We start from the raw sequence: 23787 nt of genomic DNA, 5'->3' as shown, positions 1-23787 counted from the left end.
GAGGTCATACGACTCTATGTTTACCTGGCTGAGGAACCACCAGTTTTCCAAAGTGGCTGCGTTATTTTACAGAACCACCAGCAGTGCATGAGCTTTCAGCTTCTCCACATTCAAACCAGTGCTTGTCATTGTCTGTCTTTTTGATTATAGCCATGCTAGTGGGTGAGAAATGGTATTGACTTGGATTTCCCTAATAGCTAATGGTGTCAAGAGCATCTTTTCGCTTGTTTGGGCATTTGTGTATCTTCTTCAGAGAAATGTCCATCCAGACCCTATACCCACTGTTAATTGGGTTGTCTTGATTACTGCTTTTTGGTGCCCCTTCCATTTGGGCCTGAGGAGATAGCCTCTCTGGCTTCTTCCAGTCCCGACCTTGATTTTAAAGAAATGAATGGGGCACAGTGGGCCTTGGTAGGGGGCCACCTCATCGATTCCCAGAGGTTTTGGCGACCAGGTGTGTGATGAGAATGTAGCAGCCACGAGGATGAGGGGCCCTAACTCCGTGAAGCAGGGAGCGGGCTGGAGGGCATGCTTTGTCCCTATAGAACGGTAAGAGTTGGGGACCACTGGGGCATCTGTTCTTGAACAGCTGACACAAAACAGAGGCAGAACTTGCTCCCTTCTCTGGCACCCCATCCCTCCATGCCCATAGGAGCCCTACTGGGCTCCTCCCCAGGCCACCCGCACCTGAATGAGATCCAGGACGTTTGTCCCCAAACTGGTTTGTGCCTGTTGAGTCTTTGCTATTGTAACCCCTGAAGTAATTCAGTGTTATGTAAGCTGCTGAAACTTGAGGGCAAACAGAAAAATTGTGGAGGTTTCTGTGAAAATAAACTTGAATCCCACGGAAAAGTTTGATATAGGTTAAGTCGCTCAACAGTATTCTGCGGGACGGGGAACTTCCCCGGCGGTCCAGTGGTTAGGGCTCTGCACTGCCACTGCAGGGTGCACAGGCTCCATCCCTGGTCGGGGAACTAAAATCCCATGTGCTGCGTAGCACAGCCAGAAAAACAGCAAAAAAAGAAACCTGCAAATTAGGTGAGTGAAATGACTGCTTAACATTGAGAAGAAATCATCAAAATCTAGACAGGTTCTGTACTTGGATGGCTTCTCAAGCCTCTGAAGGTTTGACCTCTACCTGGGAGCCAAGCCTAGAAGTCCCAGATGCTGCCTGATGGGGGTGGGTTAGGCCAAAAGCATGATCCTGTCTCCAGGCAGCAGCCCCAGCCTCTAGAAAGGTCTGGGGTCCTCATCGACAGATTCCAAGGGGATGTCCACTTAACACCAGTTAAAGCAAACTGTTTAAGGCACATGTCTGCCGGGACCTCCCTGGTGATCCAGTGGGTAGGACTCTGCGTTCCCAATGCAGGGGGCCTGGGTTCGATCCCTGGTCGGGGAACTAGATCCCACATGTGTGCTGCACTAAGAGTCTGCATGCCGCAACTAAGAAGTCCGCATGCCACAACTCAGTCCACATGCTTCAACAAAGAAGTCCACATGCCTACAACTAAAAGATCCTGCATGCCACAACTAAAGATCCTGCGTGCTGCAACTGAGACCCGGCGCGGCCAAAATAAATAGATAGATAAATAAATAAATAAATATTAAGGCACAAGTGTGCCTCTAAGTCCATGGGCTTCTTCACTAACTGACCATCCCTGTCCCAGCTGGGGAGGACGAGACAGCCTGACTATATGACAGAACCCTGTGTGGGGAGACGGATGAGAGAGACCCAGTGTCAGGGAGAGGAGGGAAGCACAGTGAGGGCCGGGTTTCAGTTTCAGCTTGCCTGCCACCTCCCTGGTCCCACACTGCAGCCCTGTGTGGGATACGGGCAGAGATTTCCCAGAGGCCGTGACTGGGGCCCACAGCAGCGCAGGAGCCGCCCATGGCTGACTGGTGGACTGGCGGTGCAGGGCTCTTTCATGCTTCTGGCTCTGGCCCCAATAAAGAGCATCATGGGAACAAACAGGCAAAAAGAGCTGAGTCCAGAGAGAGCCCTGGGGTGGGTCCCGGAGGAGTCGGCCTCCAGGATTCAGTCTCAGTGCAGCTGGTTGGGCACAGGAAAGAACACAGGTCTGGTGTCCAACAGACCCGGGTTCAAGGCCCAGCCCCTCCATCCACTGGCTGCGTGACTTGTGCACGTGGCTAGGCTGGAGTCTGTTTCCCCATCTGCAGCGTGGAGATGATGACACACACATCCTCTGTGTGACATACACCCCTTCTGTGGGTCTGTGCTCTCTCCTCCACAAGGGGGCGCTTCTCAGGAACACGAGGGCCAGTGGCGAGTGCTTTGGAGACAGAACTGCTGCTCAGGCCCCTGACACTCCAGGGCTTTGCCATCCCAGCCCCCAAACCCAGCTGCCAGCCAAGGTGTGGGCTCCTGGCCCTGTGAGAAGGGGTCCAGGCTCTGAGACACCAGGCGTGGGTATGGGAGTGGGGGGAGGCAGATTCTCACTCAGTCAAGAGGCTTTCACTGTCATGGTCACTTCCCTGCTCGGGGCCTCAGTTTCCTCATCTGCGCAAAGGGATGACACCACCTACCAGGTGTCTGGGACGCTCAGAAGAGCACATGCTCCATTTCCCAAACTCCAGCCATTCCAGGGCCTACGAGAGGTTTGTTCCACTGAGCCCCACCTCTTTTGTTAAGTCTTTAAATGGATTCACTTTTTTCCTTAAAAAAGAGACTATGTCAGGGACTTCCCTGGTGGCGCAATGGTTAAGAATCCGCCTGCCAATGCAGTGGACACAGGTTCGAGCCCTGGTCCGGGAGGATCCCACATGCCCTGGAGCAACTAAGCCCCTGCACCACAACTACTAAACCTGTGCTCTAGAATCCACGAGCCACAACTTCTGAGCCTGCACACCTAGAGCCCATGCTCTGCAACAAGAGAAGCCACTGCAATGGGAAAGAAGCCCGCGCACTGCAACGAAGAGTAGCCCCCGCTCGCCACAACTAGAGAAAGCCCGTGTGCAGCAATGAAGACCCAACATAGCCAAAAAAAAAAAGAAAAGAAAAGAAAGAAAGAAACTATGTCATCACAAGCAGAGAACAAGTATCACTTGCCAGAAATAGAAAGTAACCATAAAGATAAGCCCAGCGGAAATACTGTGACTACATTCTAACTGCCTGCTGTGGTTGGCCAGAGGCCTGAGCAGGGCCTGCTCTCCTCTGGATATAAAGTGTGCTCAGCCCGAGTCACAGAGGTGGACAGGTGTCCTCACACTGAACCAAGCTTTCTCTTCTACCCAGAAAGAAGGCTGGAAAGAGACTTGGAAAGGTAGGAGGTTTCTCTCCATGGAAGTCCACGTTAGTTAATGCCACATCCATGTAGCACTAAATGACCTAAGGACCCCCTGGCTCCAGCGGGACGTGCCCACACTCAGGGGAGCACACCCACAGGTGTGCCCTTCTGTGTAAACTAGGGCCTGGCCGCTCTGGGTTCTTGGTCAGTTTCTTAGGGTCCGGTTAACAGAAAGTCAAGTCCCACAGTCCATTCCTGCTGGGAAGGCCAGGGGCAGAGGACCCCACGGCAGCGCCTCTCTCCTGTCTGGACACACCTCTCTACCCACAAGGGGATCCTGCGCGGTTGGTGCACTCAGTACACTGCACGGAGGCCCCTGTGGGCCCGCCTTCAGGAGCTGCAGGCATGTGGGCTCAGGCCCGGAAACAGGTGGTGACGGAGAGGTAGATGGGGGTGGGCATCAAGGGAGGGAAGGCCAGACTTCTCCCGTGAGCCTGCGAGCAGCCCCGTGAGGTCACAGCCACCTGTCTGGGCCCTCGGCTTTAGGGCGAAGATGGAGAAGGAAAAGGAGGAGTTCTGGTGATGGAAGAGGTGAGGGGGCAGGGCCCAGGGCCTGGCTGGCCAGCTGAGAGGCCAGAGGTGTAGGGCCAGACCGCCCTTGTCCTGATCTAGGCCGGCTGTGTGATCTTGGTCAGCACAGGCCCGGCCTCTCACACTCAGGGCTCTGCAGGGTGAGCAAAAGATGCCGCCTGGTGGTCTGCCCGGGCCCCTGGGCAGGCGCTGGGGAGGAGCAGGTGAGCGGCTGCAGGAGGGAACAGTGCGGCGCAGAGGGGAGGCGTCCTAGGCCAGTCGGCGCGCAGACCTCTCTGCAGAGCTCCCGCCGCAGCCTTGTTATCCAGCGCCCCCAGGTGGGCAATATGAGAATGACTGAAAACCCTGAAGAGACAGGAAACTGGCATTGCCCCCACTTCCCACGCAGAGCAGCGCCAGGCAACCCCATCTGAATCTGGCCTCCACCTCTGACCTGCTCCGGGGCCTCAGGTAGGCCACTGGAATTCTCAGTTTTGTCATTTGTAAAGAGGGGTTCACTCCCAGGAGGCCCTCAGCTAATTGGCAGTCCCTTCCTGCCCCTCACACCGTTTGTTTTCACTGGTGTGGCCAAGTGGTGACAGGATGACGGAGCCCCGCGGTGACCTTGCAGGTCTCAGAAAGTCTACAGAAGGCTGGAATACTAACATCCCTGCCACCCCCACCCCCCGAACAACCCTGGGTAAGTTGCTTTCCCTCCCTGCGCCTCAATCTCCTCCTCTGTAAAATGGGGTAAATGACATGGTACGTAAAACACTCAACACTGAGAAGACCTCGTCATCTTCCAGGTGGGACTATTCTGAGGATTTAATTGCAATAAGTTAATTTAAATCAAATGCGACAATGCATGCAAAATATATATATTTTTAAAAATATATATATTCCTAGGGCAGAGTCACCATAATAAATGCTCGTCCTGCTGGGGCTCTGAGACACCTCCAGGCTCAGCTGTTCCAGGTGGAGGTGGGCAGGCAGCGCCTGGCGGTGGCACCCAGAGCAGAAAGCAAAGTGGGCCAGCTCCTCCCATGCCGCCTACCTCACGTCCCAGCCCGGACCCCCAAGGGGCCTCCTCATGGGTCTCTGTGCCTCAGTCAGCACACAGAGGCTGGGGCCCTGTCCAGATCACACAGCAAAGCCGGGGCAGAGGCCTGGGATGACCAGGGTAGACTTGATATAAAGCCTGAGGTTCTTCGTCTGAGCCCACATGCCCACCGGAACCTGCTCTCTCTGCCCCCTTTAGATCCTGCCTCTGCCTGGAGGGCAGCAGCCTTCTCCTCCCTCTTTATCAAACCCGGTGGAAAGGAGGGAAACGTCTTTTTCTCTTACCCTCCTACTTGTGACCCGGGGCCTGCTCGATACGTCTCCACTCACCAAGGCTAGTCTCCTGTGTTAAGCTGTGTTCACAGGTGACACACGGGTGGCTGCTGAGCTGGGCCAGCTTCTCCTGCAGGAGAGCAGGGCCGTGGGTGCCGCGGAAGCTGTGGACTGTGCCAGCAAGGGGTGGGTAGGGCCTGGCAGGGGACCAGGGGTGCGGGTGTCCCAGGAGCTGCAAGGTCACAGGCATTCAGAGCAGGCAGCATTGGGCTCAAAGAAAGAGACCCTAGCTCTGCCACCTGCCCCTTGTGTGACCCTGGGCAGGTGACCTGACCTCTGTGAGCCTCGTTTGCTGAATTGTAGAGAATCCTATCTTTCACCAAATATATTGATTATGGGAGAAACACCAAATAAGCATCTCAGTAGATGCTAAGGTGGTATTTGATAAAATCCAACATCCATTCTTAATTTTAGAAAACGACTTTATTGATATAGGAACAGATTTTATGCCTTAACATGATAAAAATATGTAAATATATGACACTAAAAACCAGTATTATATTCACTGGTGAAGCAGTAGACGCATTTCCATTAACTTCTGGAATAAGGCAAGGACTTCCTGTCACCACTACCATTTAATGCTGTTCTGGGGGAGCTAACCCAGGCAATTAGGACACACAAATAAAACAGATTAAGTGTTGGAAATGCAGATGCAAAATTTCACTGTGTTTAGATTGTTACCTGGAAAAGCTAAGAGAATCAATTAGAAAAACTATTAGAAACTTTAAGGAGATTAGAAAAAATTAATACTTAAAAATCAAGTGAAACTACTCTGTGTGAGATTATAATGATATAATATATAATTATATAATTATAATTATAATTATTATAATAATTATAAACACGTCATTACACATTTGTCCAAACCCATGCAATGTACACCTAGAATGAACCCTAATGGACTTCGGGTGACAATGATGTGTCAGTGTACTTCATCAATTGTAATAAATGCACCACTCTGGTGGGGAACATTGATATGGGAGAGGCTGTGCACGTGTGGCACAGGGGGTATATGGGAAATCTCTGTACCTTTCCACTCAGTTTTGCTGTGAACCTAAAACTGCTCCAAAAAATAGTCTATTAAAAAAATCAATTGTCAAAAAGAACTTAAAAAAATGGAAAAAAAATCAATTGTCTATTTATAAATATATAGTAATTGATTAGAATGTCTCTGAAGAAAAGACCTCATTCATCATGGCATTTAAGAAAAAATCCTTTAGCAAGGATCGTGTAAGTTCTATGTGAAGAAAGGGGTATAAAGACTTAAATTAAAAGGCAGGCTTTAGGGACTTCCCTGGTGGCGCAGTGGTTAAGAATTCACCTGCCAATGAAGGGGACACGGGTTCGAGCCCTGGTCCGGCAAGACCCCACATGCTGCAGAGCAACTAAGCCCATGTGCCACAACTACTGAGCCCATGTGCCTAGAGCCCGTGAGCCACAACTACTGAAGCCCGCACGCCTAGAGCCTGTGCTCTGCAACAAGAGAAGCCACTGCAATGAGAAGCCCACGCACCACAATGAAAAGTAGCCCTCGCTCGCCGCAACTAGAGAAAGCCCGCGTGCAGCAATGAAGACCCACCGCAGCCTTAATAAATAAATTTATTAAAAAAAAAAAAAAGACAGGCTTTATTCTTGTATGAGAAACCCAACATCATTAAAACGTCTATTTTTTCTAAATTACTTATTCATTTAATAAAATTCGAACAGGATATTTAAAAATTCATCAAATGATTCATCTAGAAGAGTAAATGTGTGAGAATAGCTGTAGGAAAATTCTGAAAAGGAAGAGTAATGACGAAGGACTGACTCCATTAGCTATTAAAAGAGATAATGCTTGTTATTATAATTATCTAAGGTAATTGAACATATATTATATTCCAGGCTCTGTTCCAAGGGCTTTATAAAGACCACACCAGGGCTTCCCCAGTGGCGCAGTGGTTGAGAGTCCGCCTGCTGATGCAGGGGACACGGGTTCATGCCCCGGTCCGGGAAGATCCCACATGCCACGGAGCAGCTGGGCCTGTGAGCCATGGCCGCTGAGCCTGCCTGTCCGGAGCCTGTGCTCCGCAACGGGAGAGGCCACAACAGTGAGAGGCCCACGTACAGCAAAAAAAAAAAAAAAAAAAAATTAAAGACCACACCATTTGATCTTCATTACAACACTTGCAGGAGTAGGGATTAGGGTTTTAGGGCCATGGCTCACGGGCCCAGCTGCTCCGCGGCATGTGGGATCTTCCCGACTGGGGCACGGACCCGTGTCCCCTGCATCGGCAGGCAGACTCCCAACCACTGCGCCACCAAGGAAGCCCAACAATGGGCTTTTTAAAGTAGAACTCAAGAGAATGAAAAGACAAGTCACAGACTGTGAGAAAATACTTGAAAAACACATGTCTGATAAAGAACTTGTATCCAAAACACACAAAGAACTCTTCTAACTCAGCAATAAGAAAACCCAGTTTAAAACAGGCGAAAGATGCAAACAGACACCTCACCAAAGAAGATACACAGATGGCTCATAAGCACAGGAAAAGATGGCCAATATCATATACATTAAGCAATTGTAAATTAAAACAACAGTGAGATACCGCTACAGACCTGCTAAAATCCAAACGGCTAAAACCCAAAACACTGAAAAACAAACAAACAAAACGCCACATACCGACGTGGAGGTGGAACATTCGCTGCTGGGGGAAATGCAAAACAGCCGCTTTGGAAGACAGTTTGATGGTTTCTCACAAAGCTAAACACGGCCTTATCATATGATCCAGCAATCACACTCCTAGGTATTTACCAACTGACTTGAAAACTTACGTCCACACAAAAACCTGCACGTGGGTGTTTATAGCAGTTCTATTCATAATTGCTCAAACCTGAAAGCGACGGTGATGTCCTTTCCCCGGTGAATGGATAGTGGAGTATACATCCATACAACGGAATATTATTCAGTGCTAAAAAGAAATGAGCTATCAAGCCATAAAAAGACACGGAGTAGCTTTAAACGCTATTGATTAGTTAAAGAGGCCAGTCTGGAAAGGCTATATACTATATGATTCCAACTATATGACATTCTGGAAAAGGCAAAACTATAGAGACAGTAAAGAGATCAACACCTGGGGTTCTGGGGGAGTGGGGAGAAGGACGGATAGGTGGAGCACAGTGGCTTTTCAGAGCAGTGAAATTATTCTGTGTGATACTGTAATGTGGATCCGTGACATTATACATTTGTCAAAGCTCATAGCACTGCACAACACCAAGCATGGACTCTAATGTAAATGGTGGACTTTTGTAAATAATAGTGTATCAACATTAGGTCATCAATTTTAACAAATCTAATGCTCTGATGGTGACATAACCATCAGAGATCTAAGTGTTGGGAAAAAATCCCTTCCAGGTAAAAGGGTTCAGAACATCCCACCTCAGAATATGCTGCTTTGGAATACTGATTACTTTGAGCTGAAGGTACTTGAGAAACAGAAGATGCAGGAGGGACTCTCTGCCCTCCCCTTTCTACCTAAAAGCAGGTCATACATTTCCCAAGAGAAAGGTGCCCTCCCTGCACCAGGAAGAGAACATTCTTATCACCAGAGACTGGGGGGTGATGCTGAAGGGGATCTGTACAAACTGCTAAAATTACCCCAACTGGGACTTCCCTGGTGGTCCAGCGGTTAAGACTCCTCGCTCCCAATGCAGGGGGCCCGGGGTTCAATCCCTGGTCAGGGAACTAGATCCCACAGGTGGTAACAAAGACCTGGTGCAGCTAAATAGATAATAAATAAATTAATTAATTAAATACCCCTGATTTTCTATTAGCTTTCCCCACGTATTTCCATGTCACAGTCCTACAACTTACTGCCCGAGCCCCAGCCCCTTCATCCTGTCACATCCCCACAAAGTGTCTTCTTTATGTAAAAAGGTATATAAGCTTTGGGGCCCAATGGCTTCTTTGGGTCTTCATTTTTCTTCTGGAGACTCCCATGTTGTACACCTGAAGATACTGAATAAGTTTATGTGCTTTTCTCCTGGTAATCTGTCTTATGTCAGTTAATTCTCAGCCACAGAACCTAAGAGGGTAGCAGGAAGTTTTCCTGCCCTACACAGGGAAACAGAAGCGGAAGCAGGCGGTGAGAGGAGGCCCCCACCCCACGGAAAGTCCTATTGCTATCCTTATACGAGAATAATTGGTTCTGTGCAATGGGTAGACATCAATGGAACCCTTTGGAGTCCAGAAATAGACCTAAGTATAAAGGTGGCACTTCAAATTGAGGAGGGGGAATGATGAATAGTCAATAAGGAGGCTGGGGGAGACTGCTGAGAGCCCTCCGCCCGCCTGTCCCATGACCTAAAATTCCACCACCACAGCTCCTCACTCTGGGTTAAGGTGCAGTCACGCTAGTCATTGTCAACACCACTCTCACAAGAGGCCTAGCTTATCCCGTACTCTGTTCCGGGGTGGGGTGGGGGGGTCCGGCACATGAGTGGGTCATGAGTGAGTGGGGAGTTGAAGGGCCTGGTCTGGAAGGTGGGCACCACCCGGGGATTCTGGGAAGCTGGGGGATACCGCCCCAGCCCTGCAACTAACCTGAGCAGCAAGAGGGATGGGGGGGGCGGCAAGGCCTGGGGAGCACCATCTGGTGATGACCCCCGCGAGGTGAGGTGAGCAGAAGGGTGGACCACACTTACAGAAAGGGCGGTGTGTCTACGTGTGTGCGCGCGAGTGTCGTGTGTGTCAGTGTGTGCACAAGTGAGCGCATGTGTGGGGTAGGCCGTGCGTCAAATGTGTGCACCCGGCGCGTGCGTGTGTGCGCAGTGTGCGCGTGTCACCCAGAGGAGGGAGAGTCCGGGGCGAAAGGCCGGGTCGGTGCTGATTCGGATCTGCCCTCCCGCCCGCTCCTTCTCGTCGCGCGGGTATTCATCGAGGAGGCGCACCCTCTGACTCACAGACCTATCGATACAGTCGGTCCTCCCAGACCACGAGGACCCTGGGGAGAGGTGGGGGGAGGATCTCAGAGGCGCCGGGGGTCGAGGATCAGACGCGGGGGCGCGCCGAGCCAGGGAACGTACCTGCTGGGAGGCTCCGGCCCCCAGGGGGCGCCCTCGGGCCAGGAAAAGGCTCCCTGCGCCCGCGCCAGGTCCTGCTGTCCCTTCAGCCACGTAGCCGGCCCTGGGAGGCGGGTGTGCGAGTCCGCGGGCGCTTATCCACCACGCCCCGCGTCTCCGCTGCTCCAGATATTCCAGTTCATTCGGCGTCTGTCCATCGGAGCCCTGCGGACCCCTCCGTGGGGAGGAGAGGACGCTGTACCCGAGGGCTGTGGGGCTCCGGGGAAGCTGGAGGCAGGAGCAGAAATTCTGGCCAGGGGCGGGGTTCACGGCCAGGGAGGCTGCCTGGGGAGGCCTGGGAGGACGAGGAGCTTAATGCTTGGAGGAAGTGTTTCAGGCAGAGGGCACAGCTGGAACAAGCGTCCGGAGGTGGGAGAGCTGGGGATGCTGGGAGCACCGAAAACCCAGGGTGGGAGAGGCCGGCCGGGGCTCTGGTGAGGGGTCGGGGGTCCGCCTGCCGAGGCCTGCGTCCCCACCCCCGTGGCTGTGGTCGAGGGCGCCCGCAGACTCCCCGGGGGGCGGCGGGTGTCCCCTGGAGCCTCCGGGCCCTCCGTCTGGGTCCCCCGCGCAGCCTCAAGGCGGCAGCACCGAGCCTCCAGCGCTCACGATAATCCTCTGTGTCTCCAGCTCCTTCCCTCGCCTTCGTTTCTCCGGTTTCTTCCCCCGCTGCACTCAGCATTTCTAGCCCTGCCCCTCCAGTTCTCCTGCGCCCCAGGGGCTCCAGAGGTTGTTGGCTGAAGCGCTTGAATGGAGGCCGAGTTGGCGTCCGCGGGGCGGGCCGTGTGGAGGGCTCAACGCTAGGCGTCCCCACCTGGCGGGTTCAATGAGGTCGCGCAGGTCTGGGCTGAGGACAGAGCCTAGCAAAAGCACATGCTTAACCCACGTGAGCGCTTCTTAACAGCAGTCTCCCCCAAACTTCTCATAAGTGCCAGTCAACGCCCCCTCCAACTTCCACACTCTGGAACTTTCTTCCATCCCTTTCCACTACCCTCCCTTCAAAACAAATTACTTCCTTTCACTAAAACCCGAGAAACACACCCAGCCCCTCCCTTTCTTTCTTCAACCCATTAAGAACTCTTAATTGTCTCCCCTCAGGGTAATTTCTGCTTCGTGAGGAAGTTCCGGCTACAAACCACCTTAAACCCAAAGGAAGCAATACTGGTGCAATTCAGGCAGAGCGCCAGGGCCCTCGGATCCAGCCAGCTGAGGGCGAGGTCCCGGGCGTCTCCAAGTCCAGCCCCCCTGTCTCCATCCACCTGGGCAGGCACAGGTGCTGAGCCCAGTGGGAGAGGGGGAGGGGCGTTCCTGAGCCAACATTTTCCAGGGGACTTCCTGCAGCACCTGAGCAGGTGAGACCTGAACGGGTGAGGCCACGGGCAGATTTGGCTGGAAGATACAAGCTACTGCAGGACCTACACCGTCTCAGGCCACCTGTCCTCTTGGCCATCGATGACGAGGGCTACCTGTGCCCTCTGTGAAATCCTGCTGTGTTAGTGCAGAATTCCAAAGAGGGATATTACTGAGGGCAGAGGGGGAGAGCCTGGGCCAGAGCATTTAGGCCTGCCTTTGACACTGACTTTGACCTTGAACTTGTTACTTATCTCCCTGAGCCTCAGTTTCCTCATCTGTAAAATAAGAATAATTGTACCCATTCTGTCTCTGCAACCTTTTTAATGCCTCTGAGCTTCAATTTTCTCACCTATAAAACGGGGTTAATTACAGCCTTTCCTGTCTATCTTACAGTTTTACAATGAATTCCATTCATCTGTTCATCATTAGATGATGACCATAACGAAAGGAGAGTGCTTGCTATACGCCTGACACCATGCAATACACCTTAAATCATCCATTCCTTCCGACCGCTCTGGGAGGTAGGTGTCTGTATTACCACCACCCCACAGATGAGGAAACTGAGGCCACCTACTCAGCATCACACAGCTGCATGTGATTCAGGCCCAGGCAGTCTGGCCCTAGGCAGGGACCGGTGCATGGTGGTCCACGATATAGTTGAATGAGTGACACTGCAAAAGTGCCCTGTGAAGAGAGGGTCTGGCCCAAGTCCGAGTGGGGTCTGGGGGTGTCCACACCCCACCCCCTGCTCATTGACACAGATGAGCTTTGCAGGTTTGTGCACTATAACATGCCAAGGATGGGACCTGCCACGTAGTCTGTTTTCATTCCTATCTGAGATCGGGGACTCTGGTGGGTCCCCTGGGTAGTCACAGGGCAGGGTCTTTGGGAGACAGCTTGGGACTCCCTGGTGTCATTGAAAGAGCATGAGTTTTATTCCCAGAGAGACAGGAGTTCAAATCTTGATGACCTCTCTGAGCCTCATCTCTAAAATGGGAATGTTTATGACAACTTAGTAAGGTGGGTGTGTGACTTAAACAAGAAAACGTGGGTGAGAAAACCTGCATAGTGAACTGGACCTGTGGCAGCCTCACCTGCCCACTTCCTGCATGCCCACTGGCTCCCTGGAGGAACCTCAGAGCGACCAGCCCCTGAGCCCTCTGCGTCCCCTATTTGACATCACTGACCGTTTCCTCTGGGAAACAATATTATGGCAGTTGAAGCAGAAAAAATTAACTTTGCCTGGGAAAAACTACCTTCTGGTACCTTTTGGTCATCTCGGCTCCCCAGGTGCCCTGCTTATTGCTCCGGTCACTTGCTCTGCTTAAATAAACTGTTCACAGAAGCAGACTATTTGCAGGCGAAGAACTTGCTGAAACTGACACAGGACCTGTGGCAGGACAGAGGCATCAGAATGCATTCGTTCAAATAATAATGCAGATAAGCAGCGTGCCAGGCTCTGTCCTCGGCTCAAAGACAGCCAAGATTGTTTTGAAAATGTTCATCCTGACCACCTCATTCCTAAAGAAATGAAATACATAATAGTTTGAAGAGGATACTGGGCATTTTCAACATTCTGCCTGGTAGTCACTTTAACCAGACCTACATGGTCACTGGACACTTTTTCTATCTTTCACATCACCACAGCCACCGGTTTTGCTAAGCATCGTGGTATAAAGACTAAAATTTAGGCCCAGTATTATGTACAGCCTTGACTTCTGGTGAACTTGGGAGAACCTCAAATGGCCTGACAGCAAGTCCCCTGCACGGGAACTCTGCTCCTGTGGATAAGGTCCCCTAGCTAAGCAACCCACCTTGTCCCATGGACCTGGTACAATTCCTGCTTATCCCTGTGAAGCGGGTTTCAGCCCCCTGGCAGCCCGAGGAATTATACAAACAAACCCCATCACATCCGCCCATGGGAACCAGAGGCACCTCACCCTCTTGATACTACAGAGCCTGGCTTCCCCGCCCCTGGTTGTTCACACTGTTCCTGAGGGCAAGTTAGGTGTGGGTCTGCATGGTGTGCGGTGTCCTCTTTCCCTGGGCTGTGAGTATATATGATGCATAAACAGATTGCTGTCTCATCTGTCCAGTGTTGGGTGTTGTGTTTTCAGCCATTCCCACCACCTTCAGGTGGGGGATCCCTCTCTCACCAAAGAGGTGAATAGGAGGGGATTAAAACAAGCGTCTGCTTTTATCCAACTTCAGCTACACAACTGGGGTCCTATTTTCTTCAGCATCCGATAGCATTCTCCTCACTGTTCTTTAAGCTTTCACAGTTTCCTCTAGGCCCTTCCTGCCATCTGGTTCCCAAACTAATGCCACACGTTTAAAGTTTTAATTAAATTTAATTAATTAATTAATTATTTTTGGCTGCATTGGGTCTTCATTGCTGCACACGGGCTTTCTCTAGTTGTGGCGAGCAGGGGCTACTCTTCATTGAGGTGCGCGGGCTTCTCATTGCAGTGGCTTCTCTTGTTGTGGAGCATGGGCTCTAGGTGCACAGGCTTCAGTAGTTGTGGCACTCAGGCTCAGTAGTTGTGGCTCTCGGGCTCTAGAGCGCAGGCTCAATAGTTGTGGCGCATGGGCTTAGTTGCTCCAGGGCATGTGGGATCTTCCCGTACCAGGGATTGAACCTATGTCCCCTTCGTTGGCAGGCGGATTCTTAACTACTTCGCCACCAGGGAAGTCCCTAAAGTTTTTATTTCAATAGCATCCTACTTCTACATATCAAATTGCCTTCTGGTCATCTATCACCGCATAAAAAACCACCACCACCCCAAATTTAGTAGCTTAAAACAACAGTCATTTCTTTGCTCACAGTTTGCAATTTCATAGGCTCGGCAGCATCAGCTGGGATAGCTGACTACCTGGAAGATCCACTTCCCAGATGGCTCACTCACAAGGCTGGGATCTCAGTGGAGACTGTGGCTGAGCTGGGAGCCTAGTTGCCTTCCATGTGGGCCTATCCATGCAGCTGCTTGGGCTTCCTCACAGCATGGCATTTGGGTTCCAAGAGGGAGGAAGTGAAAGCTGCCTGTTTCCTTAAAGGTCAGGCCCAGAGTGGCCATCGCTTCCACTGGGTCCTAGTCCCAACCCAGACTCAAGGGGTTACATGTAAGCTCCACATCTTGATGGAGGAGGGGCATATGTGTACAGAGAGGGTAGGGATTGTTTGGAGTCATCTTTGGAGACTAGCTACCACAACTAGCATTTATCAAGCTTTTCCTATGTGCCCAGTATGGTGCTGGGTACTCCCACATGCAATCTCACAACAGTCAAGTAAGGCAGGAACAATGATTATCCCCATTTTACAGATGTGGAAACTGAGTCACAAACAGGTAGGTAATTTGCCCAAAACCATCTGGCTTGTAGGAAGAGGGCCCAGGATCAAACCTGAGCAGTCGGCCTCCAGAGCCCACCCTCTGAACTAGCAGCAAAGTCCACTAGTCGTTACAGTTTTTCTTGAGATGCAATTTTGACATTAACAACAAAGTGGAACTGTGCCCAAGATGCTAGCGAGTTCCAAATAAAACAAAATGTGACATTCATTATGTTTCAGCACAACTCATGCTGGAAATTTGTGCCATAGAATGACTTGCATTTTCCCCTAGGAGCCCTCTGCGGCAGACATGGCCAGTTCCTCCCCAATACCCATTTTTCTATCTTATGTAGCAGTAGACATTTTAGCTGGGCACCTGGCTTCCCAAATAACAACTGCTTTTTTTTTTTTCCCCAGCTCCCCTTCGGAACAGAAGTGATGGGAGTGATCTCTAGGTCAGGTCTGCTGGCTGACTATGGGTGCAATGGCCAGAGCTGGAGCAACTGCTTTGGACCATGAGATGAAAGCTGAGTGTGGAGGGACAGACAGGGCAGCAGAAGCCTGAGGTGTTTGAATGACTTTGCGGAGCAGCTAAACCCTTGAGCCTTGACCGCCCCCCCCCCCCCCCCCACCTCTGGCCTCTTACCTAAGAGAGAACTAAAATTCTACCTTCTTTAAGTCATTGTTAATTTCAGTGTTTGTTTCCGCATCTCAGATTGTACAGTAATTTATAGACAATCCAAATGGAAGGGAAAGTGCTTATCCAGGGATGTAACAGCTGGGCCAGTAGGTCTACAGTTCCTCCCAGTCCTGAAATTCTGTGGCTTTGTGATGGGAAAGGGTTGGGCTGGGCTGAGGGCTTCCAGCAGTTTCTTGGCTCTGCATTGGACGCTGATCTCTTTTTCTTCTTCGTGTGAATATTCTCCCTCAATCTCAGTTCTGAACTTCTGTAATGGAACTGGGGGTGGGACTGCATTTAAAACCCAAATGGAAAGTAAGAAGCTGATTGCAGATGAATTTTCCTTGCAGTCTCTCTGGGAAGTTGGGACAGTTTATGATCATTTTGCAATGGCCAGAAATCCATTTTGTGAAATGCTGCTTTTTGTTTGTTTTTTTCTCTACCAAAACATCGCAGAGTCATCGGGGGTTTTATGAACTCTGATTAAAAAAAAAAAAAAAAGCTTTTTTATCCAGCGTGGTTAGGATGTGGAGTTTCCTGGTGAAGAAATATTCAGGTTTATTTGGCTTGTCTGAGGTTTTGGGGCATGTAGAGAATTTCCTGGGACAGAGAACAGAATGGGGAGGCTCAGGGCTTACGGGAGATGACATCAGAAGTGAGAGGGGAGGTGGGGTTACCAGGGGATGGAGCCGGGAACCCTAGCCATGGCGAGGCTCAGGCAGTGGCAGAAATGGAGGAGAGGGTGACAGGGCAGCATCGGCTGAGGACAGAGGTCTGAGGGCAGGGAAGCCAGGTAGCTGTTTCCAGGGGCACAGTCCCCATGCTGGCCTCTTTCTGATGGGGTGCTCCTATCCAGGTGGGCTCACCTGGCATGGCTTGTCAGGAGTCAGACTGGCCAAATATGGAGGAAGTGGAAATTGGTTAAAGACCAATGTAAAAATGGCATTGACTACAAATGAATTATCCTGACTTAGAAGGTGCTTCCAGATCTTGCAAAGTGGGGTCAATATACACCCTTCCTCAAAGGGTGAGTGTGAGGATTAAATGAGTTAACATGTATAAAGTGCTCATGAGGGCGCTTGGCTGCGAATAAGGGCTGGAAAATGAATCATCACCATCATCATCGTCATCATCATCACCCCTCCTCCATTTAAATAGAAAATTATTCACTGGAGTCAGCTGTGTTCTTTCAAACCAAGAAAGGTTTTGTTATAAGAGAGTTCCATGCTGCTATTAAAACAGTGGATTGCTAAAGGCAAATAAGGAGGTGCTTCGATTTCCCTGAAATTTGAGGAAATTTAGGTTCAGGACTTCTATCTTTTTTTTTTTTTTTTTTTTTTTGCGGTACGCGGGCCTCTCCGGACGCGCAGGCTCAGCGGCCATGGCTCACGGGCCCAGCCGCTCCGCGGCATGTGGGATCTTCCCGGACCCGAGCTTGAACCCGCGTCCCCTGCATCGGCAGGCAGATTCTCAACCGCTGCGCCACCAGGGAAGCCCTCTTTTTTCTTTTTAATTAATTTATTTCGTTTTTTATAGAACTTTAGTTGCGGCATGCGGGTTGTTTAGTTGCAGCATGTGGGATGTTTAGTTGCAGCATGTGGGATCTAGTTCCCTGACCAGGGATCGAAGCCGGGCCTCCTGCATTGGGAGCGCGGAGCCTTAGCCACTGGACCACCAGGGAAGTCCTCATTATTTTCACTTTGAATATTATCTTGCAGGATCTTGGTGGTAAAATGATCTCTCTCTCAGCCTTCACTATTCAATCCTTGTCGTTTCCTCCCAGACTCCAGTAAAATGAACTCTTCCTGAAAATTTCAGCTGGGAGTGGGGTGGGGGTCACATCTCGTGACTTTAGACCAAGCTGGGGTCAAAGCTGCTGCTCCCCCTGCCCTTCCTCTGCCACGGGCCCTTCTCAGCAGCATTGGAGAGCACAGCTGGGCACACTTCAGCCACAACCCAACAAGGGATCCTCCAGGGCAGAGTGAGCCTTTATTAAGCTATTGTCTCTAAGGTACTTCACCACCCAGAAACAGCTGGTCCAAGAATATGGGGCGTGACCTACTGAAGACTCAAGGTATGTCCCTAGTTGGGAGGCAACACCTGAAAAATGGGGTCCTCACTTAGAGGATAAAGCGTATGTGCTGAATCAGAGGCCAGCATATCCCGCAACAGAACACACAGTGAGGAATCATGACTACACCCAGTAATCACTCATGGAATTTTTGTTTCCTGTTCCTGAAACTTGCAAGGGGAAATGCTTCCAACAGTGGACAGAACAATGGTTCCACCGAATTGGAAGCTGGGACTGCCAGGGGACCACTTAGGCCCCTTATCCATGGGACCAAAATAAATAACTAAAGTAAATATATATATAATATATAAAATCTAAATTATATATTTAAAATAATATTATTATTATCACCATAACATTTGCCCAGTGATTTTGTTTTTAGTATATTCACAGAATTAGGCAACCTTCATCACTAATTTTAGAACATTTTCATCATTGCAAAAAGAACTGCCATTCCTATTAGCAGTCACTCCCATTCCCTCCTCCCTCAGGCCCTGGCAGCCACTCATCTATTTTCTGTCTCTGTGGATTTGCCTGTTCTGGACACTCCATATAAATGGAATCATACGATACGTGGCTTTTTCTGTCTGGCTTTTTTCACTCAGCATGTTTTCAAGGTTCATCCATGTTGTAGCACGTGTCAGTACCCCATTCCCTTTTACTGCTGAGTAATATTCCATCGTATGGACATATCCATTCATCAGCTGATGGATATGTGGGTTGTTAATGCCTTTGGCTATAAGAAGAGTACTGCTATGAACATTCACGTACATATTTTTACGTGGATATGTGTTTTCAGTTCTCTTGGGTGTATAACTGGGAAGGGAATTTCTGGGTCATGCGGTAACTCTATGCTTAGCTGTTTGAGGAATTGACAGACTGTTTTCCAAAGCCGCTGCACCGTTTTTACGTTCCCCCAGCAATGTATGACATCTCTCTGACACTTGTCATTGTCTGTCTTTTTGATTATAGCCATCTTAGTGGGTGTGAAGTGGTATCTCACTGTGGCTTTGGTTCCATTACCCTAGTGATTAATGATGTTAAACATCTTTTTTTTTTTTTTGGCGGTACACGGACCTCTCACTGTTGGGGTCTCTCCCGCTGTGGAGCACAGGCTCTGGACGCGCAGGCTCAGCGGCCATGGCTCACGGGCCCAGCCGCTCCGCAGCATGTGGGATCTTCCCGGACCGGGGCACGAACCCGTGTCCCCTGCATTGGCAGGCGGACTCTCAACCACTGCACCACCAGGAAAGCCCTGTTGAACATCTTTTAATGTGCTTTTTGGTCATTGTATATCTCTCCTGGAGAAATGCCTTTCAAATCCACTGTCCACTTTTAAATTTTTTTGTTGTAAGAATTCTTTATATATTCCAGGTATAAGTCCCTTATCAGATATATGATTGATAAATAATTGATTCCATTCTGTGGGTTCTCTTTTCACTTTCTTGATGGTGTCCTTTGAAACATTAAAAAAAACACTTAAGTTTTTTGTTTATTTTTTTTGGCTGCGCTGTGCGGCTTGCGGGATTTTAGTTCCCCGACCAGAGGTTGAACCCTGGCCCTTGGCAGTGAAAGTGCAGAGCCCGAACCACTGGACTGCCAGGGAATTCCCCCCAAATTTTAATTTTAATGAAGTCCAATTTAACTATTTTTTTCTTTAGTTATTTGTGCTTTTGGTGTCATGTTTAGGAAACCATTGCCTAATCCAAAATTGTAACGAATAAATCCTATGTTTTCTTCTAAGAGTTTTACGGTTTTAGCTCTTACGTTGAGATCTTTGATACATTTTGAATTGGTTTTCATATATGGTGTGAGAAGGGGGGTCCAACTTCATTCTTTTGCATGTGGATATCCAGTTTTCTAGCACCATATGTTGAAAAAACTATTTTTTCCCCATTGAATTGTCTTAGAAAAAAATCAATTGACCATAAGCGTAAGGGTTTGTTTCTGGGCTCTTCAGGCAGCATTGGCACTTGGTCCCAGTTTTAGATTCTTTTCCACACTCTGCATCCCACCCTCTCAGAGACTCTGGCACCAGCTGACTGTCACCCCATCCTCAGAGGCCTGGGGATCCTTTCCCCAGGGGGATCCCCAGTGGGATCCTTTCTCCAAGCTCCTCAGGCAGCAACACCAGGGGAGCAGCATTTGCCTGGGCTGAAGAAACTGGCTCATCCAAGGTCATTTCTTCTTCCAGAGACAGCCTGTATCCAGAGACTGATCAATGTGACCTGTGAGGATCCAGCTCCTTGCCCCAGCTCAGGACAGCTCTGCAAGGCCATCTCAGCTGCAGACCTACCTCTAAGTTCTTATAAATGAAATGACATAGAACTAACACATGCCTTGGGGGGTTCCACTGCCTTTGCTAGTAATCGGAGCAGGAATGGACACATGACGCTATTCTGGCCAAGGAGAGTTAGGGGAAGTCAGCTGGAGAAGGGGGCTTCTGAGAAAGTTTTCATAGACACAAGGGACGAACATTCTCTTTTCTGCCTTTTTGTATTAGTGCCTAAGGGTGTGATGCTGTAGTACTGGCAGCCATCTTGAGGCCACGAGGGGACCAGCCTGAGACTAAAAGTCAATACACTGGATCCCTGAAGACATGAATATGTTGGTGAGCTACTGAATTAATCAACCCTAGAGGTACCCTATCACCAGACTCCTTGTTGCTTGTGGCAGGCACTGTTAACGGTCCTCTAGTGTCCATTCTTCCTGTCATCCTTTTAGTCATAGAACCTACTGAGTTTTAGCTGGACATTTGCTGCCCCCCCACCCCCGCAGTTGCAGACTACACTTCCAAGCGTCCTTGGCAGCTGAGTGTGGCCATGTGACTAAGTCCGGGCCGATGGGATGTGAGCAGAACATCCCATTGCAAATTCTGGATCATCTTCTTACAGATGTTTGCCTTGGGCACTCTCTTCCCCTCTCCTCACTCGCTGAAAAACAGCAGCAGCTGGAGCCCTTTGGAAGCCGCATCCTGGAGATGACAGTGGTCCCATTGGAGCACTCACCTTGGGGCACTCACCTTGGGGCACTCACCTTGGGGCTGTGATGTGAGAGGGAAACAGTCTTCTACCTTATTTAAGTGACTTGACTTTGGGGTCGTTTCGTTACCAGCAGCTTCCCAAGTACCTTAGCCAATATATCATGTGGGATAATAAAGGCCCTCCTGATTTCAGCCACCTGAGTTGTTTCTAGCAGTCAGGACCTCCTCTCTGCTCTTTCTCTCCTTGGAAGTTGATGGGGGCTGGGGCTGTGTTCTGATTTTCACTGACGGTGGACTATGTGGCTACAAGGAACGTCATCCTGTTTGGGGGTGTCTCCTCCCCCCGCCCCACTGAGTTCAGTCTCACCCACCACCTCGGTTCCCTCCCGCTGCTGCTTCCGGCCCAGGGAGGTGGATGCCCTCCCCACACCCCACCGCAGAGCCTACATCACACTTGAGTCCACAGTCAGTTGTCAGGCCCCGAAGCCGTGTCCAGTCCTGACTCCTCCACCTCACAGCAAACTTCCCAGCATGCCTTGCACTGGCTGGTCCACTTTAGGACAAACAGAGATTTAGGAACAAGTAAACCATGAAACCAGACTTCCAGGAATATGGTCCTAAGTTACGCCTCGTCCCCGTTCTCAGATAGAGGACATTCCAACTGAACATGTAAACAAGAAGTTGAATATTGATACAGCAGCAAGGGGGAATCATTCCCCTACCCCAGAGCTGCTGGAAAAACTACTGCCTTGCTCGCCTGTGCCTGGCCAGCCGGGAAGGTTCATTAAATAACTGACAGCAAACCTGCCTTGGGCTCCTGCTGCGTCACTTGCTGCCCCCAAATAAAGGAATGGGTCCTCATTTTCTTCCCCAGCCTCCGGACAAAAACATCTGTAAACACATCTGCCAGAAACAAATCACATGGTTCCCAGGATCTGATTACCGTCCCCAGGGCAGCCTTCCCCCGGAGCCTGCCCCTCCCTTCCTTCCCCTTTCCGAGAACTTAAGAACAAATGCCCAACAAATGTTCTGGTCCTACTCCAAAGGTGGGGGTGGGGCGTGGGGTGGGCAGCCTGAGGCTGCCAGGCATCAGGCCGACTGTGAACTTGGGATGGGGCAGAAGGAAGCACAGGGTGTCTGGTCCAGGCAGAGGGGCCCAGGGAGGGCTCTGGGCTCCGGTCCGTGGGCGTTGCACAAAGGAGGTGGTGAGGATTCCAAGCTCCCGCCCCAGGCTGGCACTAGAGCCCTCTCTAGCCCCCCAGCCAGCCTCCTTCCTGCCCTGAGCTCTTTCCTTAGGACAGCCAAGGTCTGGGTTCAAATCACAGCACTGGCTGAGCCTGTTTCCCCACGTAGAAACGGAGGTGTGTTGTATATAACGTGCTCCATGCCAAGGCGCTGTGCTGGCTCATGGGATCGTCACAAGCAGGCTAGGAGTGGGTACCGTCTGTCTCCTCTTTGCAAAAGAGGCCACAGGTACAGCTCTGGCCAGGGCCAGGAAGCAGGGAAGGGTGATCTTTGGGCCCCTCTGCCCTGCCCTGGGCATTAGGACGGTTCCTCCCAGCCCAGAGGAGGTACCAGAACACAGCACTAGGACAGGCGAGGCTGGGGGCCTCCAGGCTAGGGGGTGAGGGCAGCAACGGGCACCGTCTGGCCTCACAGCCCGGAGATGAATCAGCCTTTCTCCTGTTACCTCGGCCCCGCCTGTACCCACCCTCGAGGATGCTCCTGTTATTTCTGGCTGGTGGATCCTGCCTGGTGTAGAGCTTGCTGCATTAAGAGGCTGGGTGTGGGGCAGCCTTAGTGAGGGGAGGGCTCAGGGAGGTACAGCCCACAACCATCCTGGCCAATGCATGGAGGGTCCTTACCAGAATGTGAAAGAGAAAAAAGTCAACCCCAAACCTCTGTGTCCCCTCTCTGTCCCTCCCTGCCCACCTTCTCGGAGACAAGGATGCCAGGAACATCTGAGAGTTCTCCCATCCTTGGAGGGCCCTGACCACCATGCCAGGATGGGGTCCTCTGAGAAGGCCTGTAAACCTGCACTCCTGCAGAGCTGGCTGAAGCTGCTCTGGCCCGGCCTGATTCTTTGGGTTAGAAGGTGTCCAGGGTGGCCGAGGGTCCAGGGATCCCTAACTGATGCTCCCAGAGAGAGGGGTACAGAGCTGGGCCCTCAGCTCTGCATGGACTGATGGGAACTTCTTGAGGCCTCCGCAAAGCCACAGGGATGTCCCCCTGTCATGAGCCTGAGCCCAACCTCAGGAAAGACCCTGAGAGAGGCTTGACATGGCTCTGCCCTTCAAATCTTTGGACGGACAAGCCAAGACTCCAATGGTCATGGAGGATGCCTGAAAGCTGTGGGGCTGGAGGAGGGGGCAGTCAGGGAAGGCTTCCTAGAGGGGACATCAGCCTTACAGGAAAGAACAAGAGTTTGTTGGTGAAGGTGCTTGGAAGGCACTGCAGGCAAGCAGCATAGAGAACACCAACACATGGCCATTAGGGTGGGGACGGGAGTCAAGAATGTGGTTTAATGCCAATGGAAGGCAATGCTCAAGGCTGGAGAGGGAGGCTGGGCCAGATTATAGAGGGCCTTGAATGCTGGGCCCAGGAGTTTGGCTTTGTTCCCTAGGCAACAGGGAGCCATGCAAGAGTTTAGGGTGAGGGAGTGACATGTCTGTTTCATCTCTGTACGTGACCACTTAGTAGGCACTCATGATATGATGGCCAAGTGACTAAACAATGCTTCCGGACGTCCCTGGTGGCACAGTGGTTAAGAATCCGCCTGCCAATGCAGGGGACACGGGTTTGAGCCCTGGTCCGGGAAGATCTCACATGCCGTGGAGCAACTAAGCCCGTGAGCCACAACTACTGAGCCTGCACTCTAGAGCCCTCGAGCCACAACTACTGAGCCCGTGTGCCACAACTACTGAGCCTGCGCTCTAGAGCCCACGAGCCACAACTACTGAGCCCGCATGCTGCAACTACTGAAGCCTGCGCACCTAGAGCCCGTGCTCCGCAACGAGAAGCTACCGCAATGAGAAGCCTGTGCACCGCAAAGAAGAGTAGCCCCCGCTCGCCGCA

General features: G+C 50.9%; 1 protein-coding gene and 1 long non-coding RNA gene across 4 annotated transcripts in view; one reads left to right on the top strand and one right to left on the bottom strand.

Moving 5' to 3' along the window:
- The window catches only part of LOC116760289 (NADH-cytochrome b5 reductase 3), a 47678-nt gene extending 36705 nt beyond the window's left edge, over positions 1-10973 (bottom strand). The window contains exon 1 of one of the 2 annotated variants that reach the window (XM_032644949.1): positions 10269-10973. The gene's annotated coding sequence lies outside the window, so the exon portion shown is untranslated. The remainder of the gene's footprint in view (positions 1-10268) is intronic. The other variant, XM_032644950.1, reaches the window with a different exon arrangement.
- Positions 10974-11061: 88 nt separating this feature from the next.
- Positions 11062-16782, top strand: LOC116760291. 2 transcript variants are annotated; one of them, XR_004351693.1, is made up of 3 exons: positions 11062-11187; positions 11400-11653; positions 15397-16782. It is a non-coding gene; the product is annotated as an uncharacterized LOC116760291 (long non-coding RNA). The 2 variants fall into 2 exon arrangements; XR_004351692.1 differs by adding an exon at positions 12048-12175 and having other exon boundaries at positions 11108-11653.
- The last annotated feature ends 7005 nt before the right edge of the window (positions 16783-23787 follow it).

This window comes from Phocoena sinus, chromosome 10 (genome assembly GCF_008692025.1).
Source record: "Phocoena sinus isolate mPhoSin1 chromosome 10, mPhoSin1.pri, whole genome shotgun sequence".
Classification (NCBI taxonomy): Eukaryota; Metazoa; Chordata; class Mammalia; order Artiodactyla; family Phocoenidae; genus Phocoena; species Phocoena sinus.
Note: the sequence above shows the minus strand (reverse complement) of the source record. Positions and strands in the feature narration are given on the sequence as shown.